The sequence below is a fragment of the Mus caroli genome, chromosome 14 (assembly GCF_900094665.2).
Source record: "Mus caroli chromosome 14, CAROLI_EIJ_v1.1, whole genome shotgun sequence".
NCBI lineage: Eukaryota > Metazoa > Chordata > Mammalia > Rodentia > Muridae > Mus > Mus caroli.
In genome coordinates, this window is record NC_034583.1 from 28,875,674 (window position 1) to 28,890,977 (window position 15,304).

The following is a 15,304-nucleotide window of genomic DNA, read 5'->3' on the forward strand; positions in this document are numbered from 1 at the left end:
GCTACCCCGGCGCTGATGCGGCCAGATGAGGCCTGTGGCCCTACCCTTTCAGCAAAATCTTGCTGACATATGCAATAGTGTCTGCATTTGGTGGCTGATTGTGCGATGGACCCCCAGGTGGGGCAGTCTCTGGATAGTCCATCCTTTCGTCTTAGCTCCAACCTTTGTCTCTGTAACTCATTCCATGGGTATTTTGCTCCCTATTCTAAGGAGGAATGAAGTATCCACAGGTTGGTTTTCCGTCTTCTTGATTTTCATATTCAGTATTCCCTCAGTTTCACTTTTCTTTAATAATTCTATTTCTACTTTAAAGTCTTAAACAGTTTTCTTCATTTTATTCCACTGTCTGTGTTTTCATAGATTTACTGGATTTATTCTTATCTTTCTTAAGGTATTTGATCGTATTGATAATAATTATTTTGAACTCTTTAATTTCATATATATTTGTGCTATATATGTATATATATATATGTTTATATGTATATTGCATTTCTCAAAGCCATTTCCACTTTATCTTCATGTATTTTAAAATATTTTTCATGTCTTTTAATTTCTTATATTTATCTATGTAGTGTGCGTGTGTATAGCACACATGTGAAAGTAAGAGCCCACCTAACAGGAATTAGTTCTCTTCTCCCACCACATGTGATATGAGGGTTGAGCTCAAGTTAACAGGCTTAGCAGCAAGTTTCTTACCTGCTGAGCCAACTCCCCAGCCCTTCCTTTCATATCTTGGTTACATAAGCAAAACTTTTCCTGCTTGAAGGTATTTTACAAATATTAAAGGACAAAGTAAAGTTCTGACAACAAAAGACATCTTTTTCAAGAAGCATAAAGTAAAATCTTTTATTCTCCAGTAAAATATGTAAAGTATGAAAGTGCTGTAATAAAATATTTGACCAGAGTGTTAGAACTTTTAGATACACTAAACTAAGTACAATCTGCCCTGTCTCTTCTATTGAATAATATCTGGACAAAGTGCATGGCTCAGTTATTTTAGGAAAATGAACAATAAGTAATAACAAGAACCTTAGAACAGAAGAGTATAATTCAGATTCCCCAAAGCTGGTAGGCAATTCACTCCACCTGACATCACTGTGCAAAACATGTCAAAACAGAACTGGGTACTGATGTGTAGGAACTCCAGGGGAAGCCATTTGTTTGTGGTTCAAAAAGCAGACATGAAAGTTCATCATACTAGGAGAGATCGTGAAACCTCCCTTGGACTAATTCTTCACCTCCAATTTCCTTGGACCACAGTCTCCATGCAAATTATTGGTGGTAGCAGCAGGGTAAAAATGAATCCAGATTCCACAGAATAGAGAGTGTGACTGTAATCCCTCCTGTGGCTTTACCCGATCATTCATCCCTCTCTCAGCTTATCTGTGAATACTGAAGCCATGGCAAAAGTGGATAGCACAGAGTGCAGCCTAAACCTTCAGTTTTATGGCTTAAGAGTTAAAAGTAGGAGTTCTATCTAAGGCATTCAAAAATAGCAGGCAGGAAATCAGTGAGGGAAAGATACCATGGCTTTTTTTTTATGTTTAAAAAAAAAAGTTCTGAATTCAATCCAAGGTTAAGTGAGAGTGGATAATCAGCACAGCATATAATTTTAAAGTTGGACTAATAAGACTCAGTTTAGAGCTCAGACTAACCGTGGGTAGTGTACATGCAGGGCAGTTCTAAACTGCAGCTTGAAAACTTTGAAAGCTGGACAAACCACAGGAGGGACAGGAGTACATGCAGCCTACACTTATGCATATTGTTTATCTGCTAAAACAATGATAGCATTTCCCATGTTGTTTAAAGTGCTGCAACTCCTAAAAGATTATGCAAAATAACCAGATAAAATAAAAAATTAATCACTGTCTGAAACACCAGAATGATATCAGTTCACAACTTAATGTGAGAATCAAAACAAAAATTAATGCATAGAAAAAAGATGCTAAAATTTTCCCCTTCCCTCACTCCTCACCACCTGCAGCAGGCAGGAGAGCTTGTCCTAAGATCGTGAGAGCAGGATAGCTGGATTGTCCCTTGCTGGTTTCAGCATTCGGTGAGCTAACTTTGGAAGCACTGGAGAGCTTGCTCTGATGGTGCGATTTGGGAAAGCTGGTGGGCTGACAACACAGCTATCACCCAGGCCTAGATACAGTTTGAGTTGACCCACCTTAACTTTTACCCCATCTATTAACTGATGGAGTGTATGAAAGGGCCAATCCTGCAGATTCAAACTTATAGGCTCTCGATGACAGAGGGTAACAACAGGATATCCTAGAGGAGTCCTGGTAAAGACCCAATATTGATAGAGTAACAAAAGACAGAGGCCTCAAAACAAACCAATGACTCATTAGAATGAACATTTGCAAGTAAAGATGTGTAGACAAAAGAGTATATATACTGTGGGACACACCTCAGACTCCACACAGTCTTTCATTTGTTTGTTTGTTTTTTGGGGGGAGAGATTGCAAGAGTAGAAAAAGCACAGGGAGATGAGGGGGATTGAGATGCATGAGGTGAAATTCACAAAGAATCAATAAAAAGTTAAATAAAAAAGATGTTAAAATTATCTATCAAAGAACTTAAAGCAGCTACAAAAAGGATTCAAGCAAGAACTAGAAGGCAGTAAGAACTGAATGGTGATGCTAAACCAAAAAAAAAATCTAAAATAACTACAGTTAAATAAATACATCATTAACTGGTCTCGATAACAGAATGAAATGACACCGTACTAGTCCAGATTAGAATTGATGAGAAAATCTTGAAGATACATTTAAAAACACCCCTACACAGAGACTATTATTATGACGGTTGATCTTGATTATCAACCTGATGGATTTTAGAATAACCATTAGCATGACTGTGGGAGATTATCAAGATTCCATTGGTTGAGCTGGGAAGCCCCACCCTAAATGTGAGAAATACCATTTTCTGAACTGAAATCCCAGACTGAGTAAGAAGGAGAGAGCAAACTAAGTAGAAGCATTCATCCTCTCTACTTCCTTACTTGGACCACTGCCTCAAGATCCTGCTATGAAGGCTTCTGGCCATGATGAACTGTATCCTTAAAACCATGACCCCACAAGTAAGACATCCTTCCTTCCATGAGTTATGCTTGTTAGGTATTTGTTCTCAGAAAGAAGAAAATTAGCAATACAACTTAATCAAACCACTAAGAACTAAAGACAATGGCAGCCATGAACCAGGGGAAAGAACTGGAGGCTATGAGTTTCCTATCACAAACCATAGAGCTAAGACCTGTCAACCTACACTTCCATGAACACCGAAAATGTTCTTCAGAAACAAAGATGCTCCAAAAACAACAAGTGAAACCTGAGGAAATTCTTTACCACTAGAACCATTTTACAATTAATAACAATTAATGAAAGCTTTCAGGTCAAGTCAAAGTAATGCCCAAAATGAAATTGCAACATATGAAACCAAAGAAAACACCAAAATAGTTTCTGAATATAGATAACAGACTATTTGCTCTTAGGGTTCTAAAATTTCTTACCCTGTCAAAAGTAAAAACTATCACATTGTCTCACAGGGTTTTCAATGCCTACAGTGATGAAATGTAACAATTATACAAGAAGAGGATAATGGGGTGGGTATGCTGGTAATATTTCAGTATTCCATGTGAAGTTGATGAAATATTGGCTCTCATTAGACTGAGATAATGTCATGTAAGCCTCATAAAGCAATCAGTCATAATTATTTGTAAGTTTTTGTAGTAAAAAGTCAGTGTGGGAAAAGCAATATAGGATAAGTTTAAAAGTCAAAAAAACAGAAAAATTAGCAGCAAATATAAAATATAGAGAAAGCTAGAAGAAAATAAAAGAAAAATAATAAGGATGTGAGATGACTCAGGGGCTAAGACAACTAAGCCTCATGACCTAAATTCATTATCAGAGGCCATATACTACCAAGAGAGAATAACTCACAAACACAGCATGCCATGTGCACACACACGTGAAGACACACACACTAAAATGTAAAAACAAATCACAAAATGGCAAATCTAAATCCAAACTTATCATTTAAATGTTAATCATCTGATACATCAATTAGAAGACACAGCGTAACAGACTGCTTAAAAGGAAATAAAGTGTTGACTGTACAAAACTCCATTCAAATGTAATGTCTTTCCTCAGATCAAAGGGAAAGGATAGACTAAGATCTCATCCTAATTTGCTTTGTATTACTCTGATAAACAACTTGACCAAAAGCAGCTTTAAGGGGGTAAAAAAGGATCCATTTTAGCTTTCATCATGGAGAGAAATCAAAGCAGGGACTCAAGTCAAAAATCTGGAAGCAGGCATTTCCATCTGTGCCTGGAGGTGATCCTATGCCACAGTACTCCATACCAAAATACCTTCGGGAGAGAGTCTCCCAGGAGTGTGGGCATGCCTGTGAGCACAAGTAAGACAACCAAAGCTGCTCAGAGGGACTCACCCAAAACCCTCAGGACACAGGAACTGAAGAGCAGCCTGGTGGGGGGGGGGGGGGAGGGGGAGGGGGAGGGGAAGAAAAGAAATATACAAAGAATCCACAAAACCAGGAACTGATTCTTTGAGAAAATTAACAAGATAAATAAACACTCAGTCAGACTAACCAGAGGGCACAGAGACAGTATCCAAATTAACAAAATCAATAATGAAAAGGGAGACATAACAACAGAAACCATGGAAATTCTAAAAATCAACAGATCCTACAACAAAACTGGAAAATCTGGATGAAATGGACAATTTTCTAAACAGATACCAAATGCCCAAGTTAAATCAGGATCAGATAAACCGTCTAAACAGTCCTATAACCAGAAATAGAAACAGTCATTAAAAGTCTCCCAACCAAAAAGAACCCAGGACCAGATGGATTTAAGGGCAGAATTCTACTAGAACTTCAAAGACCTAATACCAATACTTCTCAAACTATTCCAGAAAATAAAAACAAAAGGAACACTACCCAATTCATTCTATCAAACCACAGTTATGCTGATACCAAAACCACACAAAGATGCAACAAAGAAGGAGAACTTCAGACCAATTTCCCTTATGAATATCTATGCAAAAATAATCAACAAAATGTTTACAAACTTAATCCAAGAAAACATCAAAATGATCATTCACCATGATCATGTAAGCTTCATCCCAGTGATGAAGGGATGGTTCAATATATAGAAATCCACTATGTAAACAAACTCAAAGGAGAAAAACCACATGATCATCTCATTAGATGCTGAAAAAGCATTTGACAAAATTCAACATGCCTTAATGTTGAAAGATCAGGAATTCAAAGCTCATTCCTAAACATAGTAAAAGCAGAAAGTCAGTAGCTTACATCAAACTAAATGGAGAAAAACTTGAAGCAATCCCACTAAAATCAGGGACTAGACAAGGTTGCTACCTCTCTCTCCATCTATTCAATATAGTACTTGAAGTTTTAGCTAGAACAATTAGACAAGCAAAGGAGGTCAAGTGGATACAAATTGGAAAGGAAGAGATGAAAATGTTATTACTTGAAGATGATATGATAGTACACTTAAGTGACCCCAAAAGTTCCACCAGAGAACTCCTACAGCTCATAAACAACTACAGGAAAGTGGCGAGATATAAAATTAACTCAAACAAATCAGTAGCCTTCATATACTCAAAGGATAAACTGCCTGAGAAAGAATTTAGGGAAATGACTCCCTTCACAATACTCACGAACAATATAGAATATCTTCGTGTGAATCTAACCAAATAATTGAAAGATCTGTAGAACAGGAACTTCAAGTCTCTGAAGAAAGAAATCGAAGATCTTGGAAAATGGAAAGATCTCCCATGATCATGGATTGGCAGGATTAATATTGTAAAAATGGCCATCTTGCTGAAAGCAATCTACAAATTCAATGCAATTCCCATCAAAATTCCAACTCAATTCTTCATAGAGTTAGAAAGAGCAATTTTCTAATTCAATTGGACTAACAACAACCCAGAATAGAGAAAACTATTCTCAACAAACCCTGACCTCAAGCTGTACTACAGAGCAATAGTGATAAAACTTACATGTATTGGTACAGAGATAGTCACGTAAATCAGTGGGATAGATTTGAAGACACAGAGATGAAACCTCACACCTATGGTCACTTGATCTGTGACAAAGAAGCTAAAACTATCCAGTTGAAAAGAGAGACCATTCTCAATAAATGGTGCTGGTCAACAAGTAGAAGAATGCAAATTGATCCATTCTTATCTCTCTGTACAAAGCTCAAGTCCAAGTGGATCAAGGACCTTCACATAAAACCAGAGACACTGAATCTAATAGATGAGAAAGTGGAAAAGCCTCAAACACATGGGCACAGGGGGAAATTTTCCCGAACAGAGCATCAATGACTTATGCTCTGAGATAAAGAATTGACAAATGGGACCTCATAAAATTGCAAAGCTTCTGTAAGGCAAAGGACACAGTCAATGGGACAAAACAAAAACCAACAGATTTGGAAAGGATCTTTAACAACCCTACATCAGATAGAGTGCTAATATCCAGTATATACAAAGAACTCAAGAAGTTAGACTCCAGAGAATCAAATAACCCTATTAAAAATGAGGTACAGAGCTAAACAAAGAATTCTCAACTGAGGAATACCAAATGGCTGAGAAGCATGTTAAAAAAAATGTTCAACATGCTTAGTCATCAGGGAAATGCAAATCAAAATGACCCTGAGATTTCACCTCACACCAGTCAGGATGGCTAAGATCAAAAACTCAGGTGACAGCAGATGTTGTTGAGAATGTGGTGAAAGAGGAATAAACACTCTTCCATTGCTGGTGGTATTGCAAGCTGGTACAACCACTCTGGAAATCAGTTTGGCAGTTCCTCAGAAAATTGGACATAGTACTACCTGAGGACCCAGGCATATACCCAGAAGATGCTCCAACATGTAATAAGGGCACATGTTCGACTATGTTCATAGCAGCCTTATTTATAATAGTCAGAAGCTGGAAGTAACACAGATGTCCCTCAACAGAGGAATGGATACAGAAAATGTGATACATTTACACAATGGAGTACTACTCAACTATTAAAAACAATGAATTCATGAAATTCTTAGGCAAATGGGTAGATCTGGAGGATATCACCCTGAGTGAGGTAACCCAATCACAAAAGAACACACATGGTATGCACTCACTGATAAGTGGATATTAGCCCAGATGCTCAGAATACCCAAGATACAATTCACAAATCACATGAAACTCAAGAAGAAGGAAAACCAAAGCGTGGATACTTCAATCCTTTTTTAGAAGGGGGAACAATATACCCAAGGGAGGAGTTAGAGAGACTAAGTGTGGAGCAGAGACTGAAGGAAGGACCATCCAGAGACTGCCCCACCTGGGGATACATCCCATTTACAATCACCAAACCCAGACACTATTGTGAATGCCCACATGTGCTTGCTGACAGGAGCCCGATAGAGCTGTCTTCTGAGAGACTCTGCCAGTGCCTGACAAATACAGAAGTGGCTGCTCACACCATCCATTGGATGAGCACAAGGTTCCCAATGAAGGAGCTAGAGAAAGTACTCAAGGAGCTGAAGGGGTTTGCAGCCCTACAGGAGGAACAGCAATATGAACTAGCCAGAACCCCCTCAGATATCTCAGGGACTAAACCACCAACCAAAGAGTACACATGGAAGGATTCATGGCTCCAGCTGCATATGTAGGAGAAGATGGCCTTGTCATTCATGAATGAGAGGAGAGGCCCTATGAAGGCTCTATGCCCTAGTATAGGGGAATGCCAGGGCCATGAATCAGGAGTGGGTGGGTTGGTGAGCAGGAGGGGGGGAGGGGATAGCAGGAGGGAGTTTTTGGAGGGGTACCAGGAAAGGGTATAACATTTGAAATGTAAATAAAGAAAATATCTAATTTTAAAAAAAGTACATTTACAAAAAGTACAAAGAGGTCATTTTCTCCTATTTAATATCACACAAGATGAGTGTACCTAATTCTTTAAAACAGAAACAAAACAAAAAACTTAATAATAAGCTGATGGGAATAAAGAACTTTCCATTTGATGAAGACAATATTAAATAGATGGAAAATCCAAAGTAAACTGTGCAAAAGAAACTACTATGTATAAGCTGCTTTAGCAAGATTTTGAGATAGAAGGGTAATGTGAAGTTTTCCAACAGAAAAGTAATAAGTGAGTGGAAATTAAAATGACACATAAACTAACCCAAGATATGAGCCAGGTATAAAGATAAGAAGATAAGTACAGTATATATAGGGCAAAAATAAAACACTGATGAGAAAAGCTAAATATGTAAGCAAAGTAATCATACCATGAGCAAAATTGGAAGCTTAAGATAACAATTCTTATTAAATTGTCCTCTGCATTTAAGGTAGTCAAAGTAAAAATCCAACAGAAGCTTTGGGGGTTGGTATTGAGAGTAAGAGTAAAGAAATAATAATCTGATTCTAATATCAACAACGGTGTGACAGCAGGTCAATTGTAAAGTGAAAAGCAGTAAGTGACCCCAGTTTCTAAATTATAATTTCATAGTAACCATGACCACTTGGCATCAGTGAAATGCAAATATTCCTATAAAAGAATCAAAATAGCAAGCTCAGAAATAAGCCTCCAGTCAAAATACATCTGACAACAATAGTTAGAACTCCATGGAGAAAAGGGTAAAATCTACTCTTATAATCATAATCATGAATAAAACTCTATCGTCAATTGACAGAACCATAGACATAAAACCTGTAACCATAGAATGGAGGTTAAATGCTCCATCAACCAACTGTGTCTAAATGACATAGGAGGTTCTATCCACAGACATCAGATTATACATTCTCCAGTGCTCACATTGGACAGTCATGAAGAGAGACAATATTCCTGGTTATAAAACAAATACTAACAGGTATTGTTAAATCCTATAGACTATCTTTTCAGTTCATAATATAATTAAACTACAAATGGATAATAGAACATTTGGAAAGACCCCAAATATTGGAAATTAAACAGTGAAGTTCTAAGTCACATGTATTCAAAAGAGAAATCTCAAAAAATTTATTTTCAACTAGAAAAGAAAATGTAAATACAACTTATTGACCACATCTAAATAAGAATTGAAGGGAATTCTACACTAGCGTTGTACATTATAAGAGGAGAAAGAACTAAAATCACTATGCTCATATTTCATCTGGGGAAGGAGAGTAATGTAAATATAATGCAAACCAAAAAAAAAAAAANAAANAANAAAAATCCAAGGAAGCCAAAATTCAAGAGATTAAAATAGTAGACACAATTAACAAGCCATAACTTGAACATTTGAAAATATCAATACATTTGTAAGCCCCTAACTAACCTAAGCAAAAGAAATGTTAGGATTTCAAATACCATAAGTGAAGGAATTGTCACTGATAGTGTTTCCACTGTTCACTGAAAACATGACTGTTTATATAGGAAATTGCCAAGAACTACAAATACGTGTTTGTTTATTAGGAAACTGACAAAATACATTCCTGAAATTAAGATTATCAATAGAAAAATTTACAATACCAGGTAAATTTACAAATGTCAATTTCTAAGTCATGAGCAATCAAAAATTTAAATTATGAGCATAACACTCATTTTATTTGCACCAAAGTGAAGTGCTTCATAAGGTGCCTATAGAGATATGCTGAAGATGTGTATAAACAAAACTACAAAACTGTGATGAAGCCAACTACAGAGCAGAAATGTTAGTCTACATACTCTCTGTCCAAGCACATCGTCAGAAGAATCTACATTGTCATCAATCTTCCCAATTCTACTTGTAGTCTTAATGCTATCCCAATTAACAAGTTAGCATGTGAATAGTTACAAAATCTTTTTAAAGTTTATAAGGAAAGCTAAAGGGCTCAGAATATCCCATAAACTCACTCAAGAAGAACATAGTCTAAGAAATCATACCACCAAGCTTCAAAGCTCACTATACTTTATAGTCATCAAGAAATGTGCTATAAGGCTAGACATAAACACCAGTCGAGGAGATCAACTACACAGAATATCTCTCTCTCTCTCTCTCACACACACACACACACAGACACACACACACACACATATACACACACACACACACACACACACACACACACACACACTTCAATTCAATGGGGAAATGATGTTCTCCAGTAAATGGTACTAACATACATGGATATATACATACAGAATAATGAATCTATACACCAACTTTATACATTTCACTGAAATTTAGTCAAAATGGATCACAGACTATGGTGATTTGAAAGAAAATGACCCATTTGAAGGTGAAATGAAGGAAAATGGGAAGCGGAACTATTAGGAAATATGGCCTTATTGGAGGAAGTGTGTCACTATGGACGGGGGCTTTGAAGTGTCAGAAGGCCAAGTCAAGTCTAATGGCTCACTCTCTCTCCTGCTGCCTGCTGATCCAGATGTAAAACTCTAAGATCCTTTTCCAGCACCATGACTGACTGCAAAATTACCATGCTGATAGTGGACTGAACCTCTGAACTATAAGCCAGCCCCAAGTAAATGATTTCTGTTATAAGAGTTGCCTTTGGTCATGGTATCTCTTCACAGAAATAAAAACCTAAGATACAGACCTATGAATAAAACATAAAAACCACAGCATTTAAAAGAGGCAATGTCAGAAAAGCCCTAGATGAATTTAGATGTGACAAGGAGTTTTAAGATTGAATACCCAAATCATTAGATAAAGGAAATTAACAAATTGAGTTTCATTAAAATTATACAGTTTGCCTTAACCGAAAAAAAAAGAAGGCTAAACATGCTCTTAGCATATTCCTAAAGCACGTTCTATGCTAATATAAGGACATGTGCTCAGGTATGTTCATTGCAGGTTTATTCATAATAGCCAGAAACCAAAAATAACCTAGAATATACAACTGAAGGATGAATAAAGAAAAGGTGGTATGTTTGCATAATAGATTATTACTCAACTGTTAAAAAGAAATGATCACATGAAATTTGTAGGCAAATGGATGCAACAAGAAAATAAATCGCCCTATATAAGGTAACCCAGAGCCAGAAAGACAAATATGGTGTGTATTTATTAATAAGTGGATATTAGTTGTTAAGCAAATGATAATCAAGCTGCAATCTACAGGCCCAGAGAAGCTAGGTAAAGAGGACTCTAGGAGGGATACATGGACCTCCCTTGGAAGGGGTAATAGAATAAATTTTATAAGAGAGGCCCATTGGACTTGCAAACTTTATATGCCCCAATACAGGGGAATGCCAGGGCCAAAAGAATGGGAATGGGTGGGTAGGGAAGTGGCGGGGGAGTATGGGGGACTTTTGGGATAGCATTGGAAATGTAATTGAGGAAAATACGTAATAAAAAAAATAAGCTAAAAAAAAAAAAANTTAAAATTTTTAAAAAAAGAATAAATTTTATGAGGTAGTGACAGGAGTGGGAAGGATCAGGTGAGTGTAGGGCAGAGTGGAGGGAAATAGTTGGGGAGAGATGCTAGAATTGGAGAACATTGCATGGTGGAAACATCCTAGAATCTATGAGAGGGACCCCAGTGAAGACTACCAGTAATGGAGGGTGTGGAGTCAGAACTGATGGTCTTTTGTAGTCAGGCAAGGCTTTCAGTAGAGTGCCTGGGTTGCATTTCATTGAGTTGTGGCTGAGAGGGTCCTGCAGAGTTCCCTACACAATCGAGGCTGATGCTAGGACAAAAAGACCCTCTCTGAAAACTGACAGCACAGCCCCATTGCTGAGGATCACATCTATACATCTCAGTGAATGGAGAGAGATCAAGCTGGTACCTACGCAGGGCCTTCCACCCTAGCTTCTATTGTTTTTGGTGCAAGAAGGTCCTCTGAAAGATATAGAAAGAGAAACCTGGGCACTAGTCTAGCCACAAAACCCTCTACCCACAGACTGTGCTGCCTGCAAGATGTGCTAGGGCAAAGCTTGTGAGAGTGGCCAACCAATGTTTGGTTTAACTTGAGGACCACAAGAGGGAGACTATGCTCTAAACTGTCTGGTTGGCCAAAAACTGGAGACTGGACAGCCTAGAGACCTATGGTAGAACCAAACTCTACTGAGGAAAAAAAAAAAAAAAAACAAAGAGAAGAAAAAAACATGGGTATAATAAGGAACCTGAAGAGACTATAAACTTCAGAAGTCAAATGTGCTGAAATGAGAAATTTTCAGACTTACATGAACATACACCAAATGACAATCAACCTCAGAATGATTTGTGTGTGTAAATCAATGGATTCCAAGAACCTACATAAAATAGCTATGAACTGGAACACAGTTTATAACGAAATGGCAGAATATATTATGAGAAATGATCAATATAATAACTCAGATTCAAGTTCCTTCCTTTATAGGCTGAATTTGCAACTGTGGTTTAGAGTCTTATTATAGCAGAACTCAGACATTGATTTGAGAATGGAGCTGAAGTACTATTCCCCTTCATTTTCCATGCACACAGAAAAAGCTCTGGCAGGCTGACCATATAAGCAATAGACTCAATGGGAGTGCTAAGCCACTGTGTTTTACATTTTAATGTAGATATGCATTTCCCAGGGTTCCTGTTAAGATGTAAGTTCTGTTTATAGGCCAGGAGGATCAAACAAAATCTGTTTTGTTTTGATTTATTTTCATAAAATTTTGGGTGATTTAAATAAAAGAGTTAAACAAAATGAAAAGATGTGATAAGAATATAATCAAAAGAAAACTATTCATATTCAAAGTGAATCTGAAAATATTTTAAAAGTATATTTTTGTCCAAAATATACAAAATCTAGGCAACACATATTATCAAAAATGATAAACAAAATGTAAGTCAGAATATAAAAAGATTCCCAGCATCATTGGATAATTGTAATGAGCTGGCACTACATGTAGTAAAAAGGCAAAAGGTATTATGAAACAACAATAATAATAATAATAATAACAGAATGATGATAATATAAACATGAGACACTAATAATAATAAATGAGAGAAAGAAGACATCAAACCACAAGCACAGGAATTTGCATTCACTTGATTGGAGTGGAAAATTGTGTGACGACTTTGAAACATGGTTTGATGATCTCTTACAAAATTGCAGTTCTTATACAATTGTACTCTGAAGAATTTTCCCAAATGAGTTGAAAATTTTGTCCACACAAAAACCTGAATATGAGCATATCTAACAACTTTTTAATAATTTCTAAAAGTTAGACACAAGTAAGTTATCTTTCAAAAGATTAATGAATGAATAGTGCATGGATAAGACTAAGTGAGCCATCGAGCCCCAAATATCAAAAAACAAATGCATAATGGTTTGTGAAAGAATCAGTCTAAAAAACCAAATCAGTATGTTTCTAGCTGTATTATATTCTGGAAAAGGCAAACACTATTGGCATATTAGAAAGATGACACTTGTTAGAAATTAGGGATATAGGGGAGAAGAATGTGTAGTTAGAACACTGAACACTTTTAGGACAGTGAAATAATTCTGCATGCTATTATAGTGGGGACTATATGAAATTATATGTTTTCCAAATACATGCAATGTACAACACAGAATTAATCTTAATGATTTCCCATAAGCTTTACCTAATATTAATATATCAATATTTGTTTAGTTATAAATAAGGTAGCAAATTAATGTAATGTAATATGTTAATGCTAGGGGGAGAACATGAGGTGGGGTAGAGGTGTATGGGAACTCTCTTTACTGTCTGATTAAGCTTTACAACCCCAAAACTGCTCTCAAAATGCATTTTACTCAGTTAAAAAAAATAAGACAAACCATCAATAAAAAAGAAAAACGTTCAAATCTGGTTTTTGAAAAAGAAACTAAATTTAAAATTTATTTGCAAGGTTTTTTATAATAAAGTCTATAAATTTTTTGTAAGAGACACAAGCCATAGATCAAAGGAAAATGCTTGCAAATAAGTTATTTGATAAAGAAATTGAATTTAGAATTCTCCTAACTCAATTGTATGAAACCAAACAACGCAAAAAAAAGAGCTAACCAGACAAACCACTAAAATAAATACTCCAGTGGAAAAGAAAAACATGAAAAAATGCTAAGCTTTATTAATCATTAGGGAAATTTGAGTTGAAGTAATGAGATACCATTACACATTGTTATAGTCACTAATATTTATTTTTAAAAATTCGCTGACAGTTCTAGAGATAAGAGGAAGTCAGTAGAACACTCACACAGGACTAATGAAAACCCAAATTTGAATGGACTCTGTGAAAGATGACTTAACTATGTCTTTGAAAGAGAAACACATTTAATACACAGCCCAGCAATCCTGTCCCGAGATATTTGTCCAAGAAGAAATGAAAACATATGCAGAAAACTGGTAACAAATGTTACACTGATTTTATTCACAATCACCAAAGAAAACAAACAAACAAAAAAAGTCCTTTGACAGGCAAATGTATCAGCAAAGTGTGTTTTGATAGGCAGCTGTGTGGATGGGGAGGGTGGGAGCTCAGGATGCCCCAACCCTAAACAAAGAACTATAGGCATCTAAAGAATGCTGAAAGCATGAGGAATGTTCTCTCCTGGGAAAATACATACCAATTGGTTATCCAATTGGCCAGACCTGGAAACTTACACACAAGTAACTATGTAGACTGAGCAGGTTGTACATGTATATTTAGGAATACAACTAGCAATGAAAAAGAATCCATAAATTTGAAAGAGTGCAATTTGGGGTAAATGGGAAGGTTTGGAGTGAGGGATCAGAAGGGTGAAATGATGAATTATAAGTGATGATTATACTCTCCAAAATAAGAGAAACAGTTAGAAATAAATAGATACATAAATGTAAAAGGTTTATACTAGCAATAAAATCTAGCCAAAAAAGATCACATACTGAACTTGGCATAACGGCACACACCTGTAATTCCAGCATTTGATGACTGAAAAGGAGAGCCTTAAGTTCAAGGCCAGTGTTGGGCTACATCAGAGACTGTGTCTCCAAAGCTTCTTCTTATATGACATTTTCAAGTTCAAAACATTTGGAGAGAAAACTGTCAGAATGTGCAGGTCTGGAAAGAAGCATTGATGACGTCTTAGAAAGCCAGAAATACTTTTAATATTGACTGCATAATTATATGCATTTGTGGAAAAAGACATATACAAAAAATAGTTAGAATTTTTATTTTTTAATATTTTTTTAACATTTTTATTACATATTTTCCTCAATTACATTTCCAATGTTATCCCAAAAGTCCCCCATAGCGCCCCCCACTTCCCTACCCACCCAATCCCATTCTTTTGGCCCTGGCATTCCCCTATATTG